The sequence below is a fragment of the Pinus tabuliformis genome, chromosome 4_2, assembly GCF_031772625.1.
Source record: "Pinus tabuliformis cultivar Carrire ecotype Pingquan chromosome 4_2, CPIR1, whole genome shotgun sequence".
In the NCBI taxonomy this organism is placed as follows: domain Eukaryota; kingdom Viridiplantae; phylum Streptophyta; class Pinopsida; order Pinales; family Pinaceae; genus Pinus; species Pinus tabuliformis.
In genome coordinates, this window is record NC_142304.1 from 308,125,027 (window position 1) to 308,139,064 (window position 14,038).

Below are 14,038 nucleotides of genomic sequence, written 5' to 3' on the forward strand. Positions count from 1 at the left end.
ATTCATAAATCCACAAAATATTTCATCTCAATAAATTTTATCATAAAAAATATGTTTACATAATATGAAACAAGGTCATGTACATAAAGAAACATATAGCAATTATTTATTAACATATAACATTCATTTATTCATTCATTAATCATAGACACAAAATAGTTCATCTCAAAATTTTTTATCATCAAATATATCTTTTCATAATAGACACAAAATAATCCATCTCAAAAAATCAAAACTTTTTATTAAGATAGTCTAAATTTAGATGTGCACATGCCATGAGGCATTCAACCTCTTAGTGAAAAAAGTCATACTAAGAAAAACAAGCTCTAAATAAACAAGTGCAATCATTTTTTATCATGTTTCTTTCTCTTTTTTAATATGTAGTTAGAAAGGATGTCTTGATCTTGGCCCCCTTCAGTTGTTGTGGTCTCTAGTGTAATATGTCTTACTGCTGACCTAGTCCTACGACTATGTTGCTACAAGTGGGGCCGAGCATCAACTGCAATAAGAAAGAAATGTTAAATTCATATTTATAGTTATTATTATTACAAATGTTTTATTAATAAAAAGAGTAGTAGAGTGTTCTTTACCTGCTTCAGTAGTGGAGGGAAGTGGAATACTTTTGGATGTGGCCATATGTTCCTCCTCTTCTCTGGCCTCATCCTGTACATGCTCTGGTGTAGAAACAAGAAATGTTATAATTAATACATCACTTGCATTGGAATATTTTTAATTATATTCCATAATACAATTTTTTTATAACACATGAAATACCTCTAGTACAAAGTTGAACATCAGTCTCAAGATCAAGCACTCCACCATCAGTAGGCTCATGTGTTATATCTACATTGCTTGCTTGCTTTTTACAACCAATCACATTAATTTATGGCCAAAAATAATAACCAATAGATTGTACAAGTAATTAATTATAAATGATATTCATTGCTTTTATTTTCATGAGTGTTAGTTTGGGTGGCGGAATATTGTGAAGACACCAAGCTTGTCCTATGTTCAACCATGACTTGATAGTTGTGCTTGAAAGAAAGCTTTAGGTCTTCCTATGTGGGAGCCTCTTTGAATTGTGACCCTACAATTTTTCATGAGAACGTGATTTTTTCTTCTTATGTGATATTAAATTAAAATTTTTAAGAATTTATAATTTGGATGCAAATTTTTTTTTATATACTTACAATTTTTGTGGTCAGTTTCGAGTAACCACCCAGGCCAAGATGATGTTTCCCATGTTTGGCTATTCTAGCCTTTGTGGCTTTGGAAGTATCTGGGAGCCTATATTTAAAACATTGAAAAAATTAATTAGATGTCACAATGATGATAAAACATCATAATTACATTATTAAAAGTGCCTCATACCTTCCTGGTCCAGGTGGAGTCTTCCCTACTTTTCGAAGTTCCTTCTCGTGTGCATCTGCCACGAGCGCTCTCCACTCCATATTTGAAATTAATGGAGGGCGCTCATGTGACCTGGCCCTTTCCAATTGAGACCTATATTAGTCCCACAAATATTTTAAATGTAGGTATGCCTTTGAGGTAACTCTATATTTCTTGAAGGTACCCTCACCAAACAAGCAAACTATCCTATTAATAAGTTCATATTTTAACTTGGAACCTTGGGATTTCTAGTTTATGTGAATGGTTGGCCCAAATATTTCCAAGGTTGTCATAAAAACACCTATGGAATAAATCATTTCCTGCAAAATGATATTATCATTAGTTTAAAATAATCACGGACTATACATTAATTTCAATTAGTTGTACTTAATATTTAAAACACTTCTTAAATACTTGTAAGTTTCTCTATTTTCAGGGGGACATTGTCATCATTTACCAAAAAAGTGATCAGTAGTTTTCCTGTGCTAGTAACACAGGAAGATCTAGGAAAGCTCACTTCAAATTGTGCAATCGGATCATGCTCTGCATCCACAACATCATGTATAGATCCCGATGTACATTGTTTAGGGGGTGCAGATCCTACTATGGGTGGTTGAGAAAGTGTACTAGTCTCAATGATTGGTGACTCACTCACTGGTGGAGCATCGACACTGCTACAAATTCCTACCCCCATAGTTGTAGCATGAGAATGGTACTTCATCAAAAACTCCTGTAAACTAAAGAGTTATTTCATAAAGGATGAGATAACTAAATAATAAACGAATAAATGGGATAATTAAATGAGTTTCTCACGCCATACCGATGAGCTTGTTGCATTAAGGTTCCGATTTCGAATTTTATCTCATCTGTCTGAGGCTCAATTAGAACTAAAGAATCAAATTTGTTGTTTTCTTTCATTCGAAGCTTCTTTATTGTTTGGATTGGATCGAAAAACATAAAAATTACTTCTTTAGTAACCTCTTCCTAGTGAGCATCTGTGGACTTCTCTAAGGCTGGTGCCTTCCCCTTATCACCTTGTTTATCAAATAAGTGTAATTTTTAATTCATCCACATTTAATCATCATTATATTAATAAGAAAACCACCACTGACATATGTCTAAATTTATATAGAAACTTCATGTTATATCATGACCAATATAAAAGGTTATAAATTTATAAAAACTTGATCATCTTGGAAGGCTCTTGCAAGAGGCATTATGACAGGATTAGTATATATTCCATATTGTATAGAAACAATACTTTGAAAAGGATGAAGGAATGCATTTGCTCAAGTTGGTCATATGCACAGTGAATGGTTCATTTAGTTACATGATTCCTAAAAATATTAATTTGACTTACTCTATAATGGATAAAATGATACTTGTATATATATCTCGTGGTTATATTGTTTTACATACAACTACATTGATGTTTACCTATTGTGAGGTTGATGCCCTTTGAACTTGATCAACCTAACACAATAGTTTAACCATGATGTATTAAAATGTTTCCTCGACTTACAAGATGTCTAACAATATATTGTATTAAATGACAATCATAACATACAATAGACATTGCTTACAAGTTGGGTAAAATTGAATACATACCACCCCCATAATAGCAATATTTGTATTTATTCTATTCAAATTGTAATCAATGAGAAACTCTTCTCTTGTAACTATTGATTTAATGACACATATGAATACACAGTTTCCTTAACGTCCCTCGAATATGAAATTGGGTTAATTATTTGCGGTGACACGTTTTGTACTATTTATAAATCCTACAATATTACGTGTTGCTTTTGGCCTTCCATAAATATACATAGTTGTGCCTTTATTTTCATCATTATCTTTTAGTTGTATATAATTTGCAACCACTCCATATCTTCACATACTTTTGGTATATTGGACTAGTCGTACCCAATCATTGTAGTTGTAACAGGGTCCAACATACTCCATCAATTCAATTAATCCTTCGTAACATACCTTTATTCCATTCATAGAAAATAACCCCAAACCATGTAATGATGATGGGAAATGTGGTATATCCTTTCATTAACAGAAAAATCAAAGTTTATTCTAGGAAGATCCTTGGGTTCCCATTTTTTCGCTAGATGTTTGTACCTCAAGGGCACCTCGATGTCATTTGTGCTCTCATTATTATAAGAACGTGGCCCCCCTTTAGCGAGAAATATTTCCATGCGTCTAAGGAAATTTCTTCTAATCTTTTCACCTCTAGTTGATCTTCGCCTGCTAGACGACATAATAGATGTTTGGTCAATTTCTTTTATCCTACCTGAACTTCTGTCACTCGACGCAGATAGATATGAAAAAGACCTATTTGGTTGAATGTCCTATAACACTCCATCAAATGAGAGAAAATGTTAACGAATGTCATAAGGGATGTTGAGAAACGTCTTAATGAAACCACAAAAACATTATAATAGTACAAGTGAGTTACAAGGAGTTATTTGCGTTTAAAATATTCAATAATATTTAAAAACCTGAGAACTTTAGAACCTATTCATCCTAACCAATGAACTCACTTGATAAATTAAGAACTCAACATAATCTGATAGCATTTAAACTTCCATTACAAAAAACTACCCACATACTTTGATATGTTGAAGAATATAACTAGTTCCAGTCTTCATAATTGTCACTTGACACATGTCATGATGTAATTCTTATGTATCTATCAAAAGAAGAAAGAAAATGATTTTTTTAAAGCATGGGTTTCATGCTAAGTTACTTTGTCATTAGGTCAATAATCCATTGAATACTCCTAGGGTTTGTCATCAGTCAAGAGTCCTTGTCATATTGTAAAAGGCCCTTTTGGGAATTTGTATCAAGGAAAGAAAAAATATTTTCAAATTAGAAATGTCTAGAAGGCTCCAAAGACCAAGTTGTCTAGCCAAGGAAATTTCGACCTAGAGAGGGATAGTGGAGCCTCTTGGAAAGGCTATATAAAGATGGATATTCGACCTATTGAGAGACACATCAAGATTTCAAAAGTTTGTAATTTGTGTTCTAATGTTCACACATACAAATACCCTAGGGTTTCCTCGGGTCCTAAATTGCAGGAGGTGTTGCAGGTTGCCTTGGTGAGCACGAAAGGCGAGAAGAGACATCATATTGAAGAGATATTGTTTCACTGCACTTGGAGGACTAGACAATGTCATCATGCAACGTATATAATTAACCATAGTTCTCTTGTTGTCATTATGTATCAAATGAAACTTTGTCCCAAATTGAGCGAGAAACTCAAAATGGAAACATAATTGTTGTTTCTCTTCTGGCTTAGTTGACTTAACATGCTCCTATCTATTGGGAAATGTTGTTGGAAATAATACTGAGAGGGGGGGTGAATCAGTATTATCAAGTTCTTTTAATAAATCTTCCTTATTTATTCTTTGAATTATTTTTGCATGTCAGTACCATAAAATAATGAGCATGAACAAAGAAAACAGATAGTCACACCAAAGAACACAAGATCTAAGGTGGAAACCCAATGTGGGTGAAAACCACTTGCTGCAATATGTCTCTATCTTCTTTCAAATTAGAAACTCCTTTTACAATGGTTTTGTACTGGTGCAGTCCTTTACCAGTACGCAGGCTGCAACCTGCAGAGAGCTACAACTCTCTCTCGTTTTCTAGTCTCTCCTGGAAGGGAGCTACAACCCCCTACTTCTTTTCTTTCAAGGACCACTTTTCATAAATTTTCAAACTGGATCCAAGAACATCAAAAACCCATCAACTACACTTGCATCATCAATCTCTGATTTCACCAAAGCCAACCCGCATACAGATCTACAAATATTTCCTTATAACTTTGCAGTTGTTACATCAGACATACCCAGATCATAACATGTGTAAAATAAAACATGCATCAATAATTCAGACCCAGATTATTAGATTTATAGATCAAGCGTATGCCACATATCACAGATCAAAATCATATAGAGATACCACTATTCCAGCCTTAAGATTTTGACCCATCAATAGAACTTATCCTTCTCCTTATGCTCAGGTTCCTTCTTCATTCAGATCCAGATCTGCACCAAAACCCAATCACAATATTCCAGATCTAGCACTTTATCAGATATTCGATAATTCAGAAGATGCTTTGCCAAATGATCTCCTTCCTCTTTTATAGTCTTAGGCCTTTCACAATACCACGGGCCAAAACCATAGGATCAAAAAACTGTTGGACTAATACCATGAACCAACCATGAAAGTACGTGAGATAAACACTTTTGGATGCAATACCACGGGCCAAAACCATAGGATCAAAAACTGTTGGACTAATACCATGAACCAACCATGAAATTGCGTGAGATCAACACTTTTGACGAGGTACCATGGTCCAAAACCATAGGTTCAAATACCAAGGACTAACTACCATGGACCAAAGGTAAGTTCTCCAACATATACGCGCTTTTCCTTGCATGAAAGTGCGTACCATGGTCCAAAACCATAGGTTCAAATACCAAGGACTAACTACCATGGACCAAAGGTAAGTTCTCCAACATATACGCGCTTTTCCTCATAGGTTCAAATACCAAGGACTAACTACCATGGACCAAAGGTAAGTTCTCCAACATATACGCGCTTTTCCTCATAGGTTCAAATACCAAGGACTAACTACCATGGACCAAAGGTCAGTTCTCCAACATATACGCGCTTTTCCTTGCATGAAAGTGCGTGAACTTTTTCTCTACATGAAATAAACTTTTCTCTGCATAAAAGTGTGTGAACTTTTCTCTACATGAAATAAACTTTTCTCTGCATAAAAGTGCGTGAACGTTTCTCTACATGAAATAAACTTTTCTCTGCATATAAGTGCGTGAACTTTTCTCTACACTATAATTTATTATCTGAGATGAGTGGTTTGCCATCAAGTACAACATATGTATCATAATGCCAACAATCTCCCCCTTTGGACTTGATGGCAACAACAACCAATCACTCTCCCCCTTTGACATCAAGGGCAAAGGGTTATGCTCCCCCTAAGAACATGCTCCCCCTGACTATAAACCAGATCTGCAAAGAAGAACCATAATCCATGACCATGAAAGAGATAGAGACGTATTGCAGCAATATTCAAACCAGCATCCATGATCTCCTTCTGTACTTCCTCCATAATGTCAACAATGCATGATATGCTCCCCCTGAACCTGTGCCATTCGATCTTTGACCAATCCGCAACCCAGCACATGTACGCATATACTTCAGATGAACCTTGCGTACAACCAACAATCAGAAGAGATTCAACAACAAGATGATGCATCAACAACCCCCAGCTTTTTCCTGAGGTATTCAAAGGTCTCCCTAAGCAATGGTTTGGTGAGTATATCAGCAACCTATTCCTTAGAAGGAACATACTCCAACTTGACCTTTTGTTCAAGCACTTGTTCCCGGAGAAAGTGATACTTGATTGGTATGTGCTTGGTTTTTGAATGCATGACTGGGTTCTTTGAAATGCTGATTGCACTTGTATTATCACATAAGATGGAGATGGGTGGTGTACAAGTGATTTGAAAATCCTGCAAGGTCTGCATCATCCAAAGGAGTTGAGTGCAGCAAGATGCAACAGCAACATATTCTGCTTTAGCTGTAGACAAGGCAATCGAACTCTGTTTCTTGCTGAACCAAGATACTAATCTGGAACCCATAAAGAATGCACCACCACTTGTGCTTTTCCTATCATCCACGCTTCCGGCCCAATCTGCATCTGTATAATCATGAAGTGTGAGATCTGTATCTCTAGAATACCATAAGCCATAGTTTTGAGTCCCTTTAAGATATTTGAAGATTCTCTTTACTGCCTGAAGATGAGTTTCCTTTGGATTTGCCTGAAATCTTCCAACTATTCCCACTGCATGCATGATGTCTGGTCGGGTACCTGTCAAATAAAGTAGACTTCCAATCATAGATCTGTAAGTTGGTTGATGCACTGCTGCTGATTCATCATTTGCACTGAGGTTACATCCTGTGACCATGGGTGTACATACTGGTTTTGCTTCTTCCATACCATATTTCTTCAAAATCTGCTTGAGATACTTGGTTTGAGACAAGAAGATCCCTCCTTCATTTTGTTGGATTTGCAAACCAAGAAAATATGTCAGTTCTCCCAGCAAGGACATTTCGAATTCTTTCTGCATCACCAAGGCAAAGCTTTGACTCATAGCTTCTTCATTGCTGCCAAAGATAATGTCATCTACATACACAACAAGTATCAGCAATTTGTCATTTTCAACTTTTATATAAAGATTGCTGTCTGCTGATCGTTTTGAAAAACCTTGTTGATGAAGATATTTGTCCAAACGATAGTACCAAGCCCTTGGAGCTTGTTTGAGGCCATAGAGAGCCTTTTTCAATCTGCATACAAGATTTGGATCATTTCCAAGAATGAAACCATCTGGCTACTTAATGTATACTTCTTCTTCCAAGTCTCCATTCAGAAAGGCTGATTTCACGTCCATTTGAAATACTTTGAAGTTTTGAAAGCTTGAGAGAGCAAGGAACATTCGGATGGCCTCCAGTCTTGCAACAGGAGCAAAAGTTTCTTCAAAATCTATTCCTTCTTGCTGTGCATACCCTTTACAAACAAGTCTGGCCTTGTTTCTAATTACTTCTCCATTTTCATTCAATTTATTTTTGAAGACCCATTTTGTTCCTATAACATTCTTATCCTTTGGTCTAGGAACCAGCTCCCAAGTGTTGTTCTTTTCGATCTGCTCAAGTTCTTCATCCATTGCTTTGACCCAACATTCATCTTTGCATGCCTCTTTTACATTTTGTGGTTCAGTGGAAGAGAGTAATGCCAAATAGCTTGAAGCTTATGCAATTGTTCTTCTTGTTTGTACACCTGCTTCTTTCTGTCCCAAAATCTGAGATTCTGGATTATTCTTCTGAACATATCTGGATGGAGTCTTCTCTTCTATCCTTATCTGCTCCTCTGGTTCTTCTTGAGGTTCTTCTTCTTCATCATTCTGTCTTTGAGGATGGCCTTCATCTTCTTCGATATCTTCATGATTTACTTGCCTAGGAATGTATCCCTTCTCATCAACCACTACATCAATGCTGTCAACAATTCTTCCAAGTCTTTTATTATAGCACTTGTATGCTTTGTTGTGTGGAGAATAACCAAGAAGGATGCCTTCATCTGCTCTAGGTTCAAGTTTGCCAAGTTGCTCATCAGTATTTTTAATATAGCATTTGCTCCCAAAGATTTTGAAGTGCTTTACCGAAGGAGTCTCACCATACCAGAGCTCATGAGGGGTTTGAGTGCTGTTCACTCGGACATTTGTTTTGTTGAGAATAATAACCGCAGCATGTGCTGCTTCACCCCAGAAAGTTGCGGGAGTTCCAGATTCATTAAGCATAGCACGAGCCATTTGTTGGACAGTTTTGTTCATTCTTTCCACCACTCCATTTTGCTGAGGAGTTCTAGTTGTAGAGAATTCTCTTCTTATCCCATGTTCTTCACAGAAATCAAAAAATTCATTTGAGGTAAACTCCCCACCTCTGTCAGATCTAAGACACTTAATTTTGTATCCTGATTCATTTTCAACCAAGGCTTTAAAGGATTTGAATTTTTCGAATGCTTCATCTTTGTGCTTCATAAGTCCTAACCAGACAAACCTGGAGAAATCGTCAATGAATAATATCAAGTATTCTTCTCCTCGAGGTGTCCTTTTCCTAAATGGACCACATGTATCTGTATGTACTAGCTCAAGAGGCATGCTAGCTGATCCTTCCTTTTCCGGAAAGGTAGTTCTGGTTTGCTTTCCAAACTGACATGATTTGCATATGGTGTTGTCTGGAACTTTGATATCTGGAAGACCTCGAACTGCCTGATATTTGCATGCTTTCCTTATTTGTGAAAAGCTTAGATGCCCCAACCTCCGGTGCCATAACCAGTGCTCATCATCCTTGCTCAGATAGCATTGTTGTTGTCCTTCTTCAAATATGTATAGATTATTTGGAGTTCTTTTACCTTTGATCACTGTTTTACCTGTATCAAGATCACAAACAAGACATCCATTTGATCTGAATATCACCTCGGTTCTTTGATCACACATCTGGCTGACACTTAGAAGATTATGTTTCAATCCATCAACATACAAAACATTTCTAGCTTTGACCTTTTCTTTTAACTGAGCAGTGCCTTTTCCTTTTATAGTTGCAGGAGTATCATTTCCAAAAGAAACTTTCTTTCCTTTTTCTAGAGCAGAATATGATTCAAGTTTTTCTTTATCACCTGTCATATGCTTCGAACATCCACTGTCAATGTACCATAGATTTTCCTGTCCCTCTGCATAAAATGCTATCCCACATCTTTCTGTTTGTGGTTCCTTTATTCTCCATGTTTTGGTGCTTAAGGCTTGTTCCTTTGTCTGCTGAAACCTGCTCCTGCATTCAGAATCTTCATGACCAAAGTTATTGCAAATAGAACATTCAACTTCATTTTCAAGAACCGAAAAGTTTTTATAGGTCCTTTTTGTAATCCCAGTCATACTTCTTTGTTTTTGAGCTTCTCTAGTCATGATCGTTTTATATGCAACACATTGAGCTACTTTGTGACCAAAGTTATGGCAAGAAAAGCATTGTCCATTGAAGAAATTTCTGCGGTTATCAAATCTTCCGGCCAAACGATTGTAATTTCTATTGTCATTCATTCTTGAAGCAAATTGAGAGGATTTTACCTGTGGCTGGTTGTAGCTTTTGTTCATCCTTAAGACAGATTGCCCCTGATTTGCCTGATAGTCTTTGTTTGTAATTGGTCCCTGCTTTACTTGGTGATCTCCATTGTGCTTTTGCTCATTCCTTCTTGCTACATCAAGATAACTCTTTGAGGTGGATGCTTGAGAAGTTTCTCCATTATATCCCAGACCTGTCTTGTTTAGAGGAGAGCGCTGTACATTGATGATCTCATCCAGAGTTTCAGATCCTTTGACAAACTTAAGATTAATAGCCTTTGTTTTCTCAATCTCTTTTCTAAGACCAACAATTTCGCCTTCTAACTTTTCAAGATATTTTTCTTTTTCATCAATTTGAAGTTGTAGAGTATCAATGATCCTATTCTTTTCTTCTATACATGTCTTGAGTCTAGAAATTTCTTCACAAAAGCTATCCACATCTATAGCATCCATGTAATCATCATCTTCAAATGCCATTAAGAGTTTATAGTCATTACCTCGTTCATCTTCGTCACTATTTGATAGACCATCACTATCTTCATGAGTGTAGTAGCTTTTCTTATTTGCAATCTGTTTCTTATTCCATCTAGCAGGTTCCTTTCCTTTATCCTTATGAGGACATTTTGCAGCATAATGACCTACTCTTCCACAAGAAAAGCATTTAAAAGGTAACTTACCTCTGAACCTTCCAGTTCCCCTTTGAAGATTTCTGACAAAATTTGATTCTTCTTCTTCTTCTTCTGGCACGTGACTTGCTTCATAATAGTCTCCTTTGCCTGAAGCCTTGAAAGCAGCTTCTCTTCTGTCTGATGGACCTCCCTTTCTCATTTCATAAGTAGTTAGAATTCCGTGTAGCTGAGACATAGTAAGAATTCGTAGATTTTCCTTTTCTTCTATTGTAGACACTTTAGATTCAAACTTGGGGGACAATGATCTTAGAACTTTTTCAACCACAATAGCCTCTCTTATTTCTTCACCCAAGTTTTTCATGCAATTAACAATCTCATCTACCCGAAGGAAATAGTTAGCCACACTTTCATCATTATACATTCTGAGATTCTCATACTGAATCCTGAGGGTTTGAAGTTTAGCACGCTTTACCTGTTCATCTCCTTCGTAGCTCAAGACAATCTTGTCCCATATTTCTTTTGCGGATTTATATTGCATAACCTTCACGAATTCTGTTTGAGATAAGCATCCTAGCAGAGTATTGACTGCTTTAGCATTTGTTTCATATTTCTTCTTTTCGGCCGTATCTGTAGGAGTAGCTGAAGGAAAAGTGTAGCCTGTATCTATGATATCCCAAACTTCTGTACCAAGAGATTGAAGATAGGCAGTAACTCTTACCTTCCAATAATTAAAGTTTGTCCCATCAAAAATTGGTGGCCTGATTGATGCTTCCCTCTCGTAGTTGCTCATGATGAATGATCTTCCTTCAAGCGATCAAGCTTCTCTGAAGGACCTGCTCTGATACCAATTGTTGGAAATAATACTGAGAGGGGGGGTGAATCAGTATTATCAAGTTCTTTTAATAAATCTTCCTTATTTATTCTTTGAATTATTTTTGCATGTCAGTACCATAAAATAATGAGCATGAACAAAGAAAACAGATAGTCACACCAAAGAACACAAGATGTAAGGTGGAAACCCAATGTGGGTGAAAACCACCTGCTGCAATATGTCTCTATCTTCTTTCAAATTAGAAACTCCTTTTACAATGGTTTTGTACTGGTGCAGTCCTTTACCAGTACGCAGGCTGCAACCTGCAGAGAGCTACAACTCTCTCTCGTTTTCCAGTCTCTCCTGGAAGGGAGCTACAACCCCCTACTTCTTTTCTTTCAAGGACCACTTTTCATAAATTTTCAAATTGGATCCAAGAACATCAAAAACCCATCAACTACACTTGCATCATCAATCTCTGATTTCACCAAAGCCAACCCGCATACAGATCTACAAATATTTCCTTATAACTTTGCAGTTGTTACATCAGACATACCCAGATCATAACATGTGTAAAATAAAACATGCATCAATAATTCAGACCCAGATTATTAGATTTATAGATCAAGCGTATGCCACATATCACAGATCAAAATCATATAGAGATACCACTATTCCAGCCTTAAGATTTTGACCCATCAATAGAACTTATCCTTCTCCTTATGCTCAGGTTCCTTCTTCATTCAGATCCAAATCTGCACCAAAACCCAATCACAATATTCCAGATCTAACACTTTATCAGATATTCGATAATTCAGAAGATGCTTTGCCAAATGATCTCCTTCCTCTTTTATAGTCTTAGGCCTTTCACAATACCACGGGCCAAAACCATAGGATCAAAAAACTGTTGGACTAATACCATGAACCAACCATGAAAGTATGTGAGATCAACACTTTTGGATGCAATACCACGGGCCAAAACCATAGGATCAAAAACTGTTGGACTAATACCATGAACCAACCATGAAATTGCGTGAGATCAACACTTTTGACGAGGTACCATGGTCCAAAACCATAGGTTCAAATACCAAGGACTAACTACCATGGACCAAAGGTAAGTTCTCCAACATATACGCGCTTTTCCTTGCATGAAAGTGCGTACCATGGTCCAAAACCATAGGTTCAAATACCAAGGACTAACTACCATGGACCAAAGGTAAGTTCTCCAACATATACGTGCTTTTCCTCATAGGTTCAAATACCAAGGACTAACTACCATGGACCAAAGGTAAGTTCTCCAACATATACGTGCTTTTCCTCATAGGTTCAAATACCAAGGACTAACTACCATGGACCAAAGGTCAGTTCTCCAACATATACGCGCTTTTCCTTGCATGAAAGTGCGTGAATTTTTTCTCTACATGAAATAAACTTTTCTCTGCATAAAAGTGCGTGAACTTTTCTCTACATGAAATAAACTTTTCTCTGCATAAAAGTGCGTGAACTTTTCTCTGCATATAAGTGCGTGAACTTTTCTCTACACTATAATTTATTATCTGAGATGAGTGGGTTGCCATCCAGTACAACATATGTATCATAATGCCAACAAATGTAACTAGTTTTGGTATTCATAATTGTCATTTGTCTCATGTCATGATGTAATTATTATATATTGATCAAAAGAAGAAACAAAATTGTAATTTTCATTATTATTATAAAGCATGGGTTTCATGCTTGAGTCTTTGGTTAATAGGTCATGCATCCATTGCATGCTTATAGGATTGTCTTGAGTCAAAATGTCATTGACATTATTTACATACCCATTTAGGAACTCATATTAAAGAAATAAAATCATTTTGCATTTTGGAAAAATGTTTATAGTGCTCCCAAGAACAGGTCAACTAGCTAGCTGAAGTTGGCCTCACATTGGGCATAAAGAGCCCTTGGAAGGCTATATAAAGTAGAAATACCTCCTTTTAGAGACAAAACACATGCGCTTCATTTCAGTGCGAGTCTGAGGATAAGAAGAAATGTTAAGTACAAAAGAAGGAGAGACAAGTTTAGTTGAGGAGCAATATGCCCTAGAATACATTGAAGGTCTATAACATGTGATGTTCCTATTTAAAGTTGTGACTAGTATTGGTATTCATAATTGTATTTGGCTCATGAAATGATGTATCTCTTATGTAATTATCAAAAGAAAAATAAAATTATTGTAAAACAAATTTTATTTATTAAAGCATGGGTTTCATGCTTAAAGTTTTTGGTTCCTAGGTCTACGAACCCATTGAGTGCTCTAGGGTTTTTGTCTTCCGTCAAAGCTTATGTCATGATGTAATAGACCTGATTGGGCTCTTGTATCAAGAAATAAAATATTATTTTTATGTTTAGAAAAGTTTAGAAAGACCTAGAGAGGTCCACTCTAGCCCTTGTGAAGAATATAAATAAGAGGACATCAACCTCCTCTACTGACACACATCTTGGCATTTGATTTGCAATAA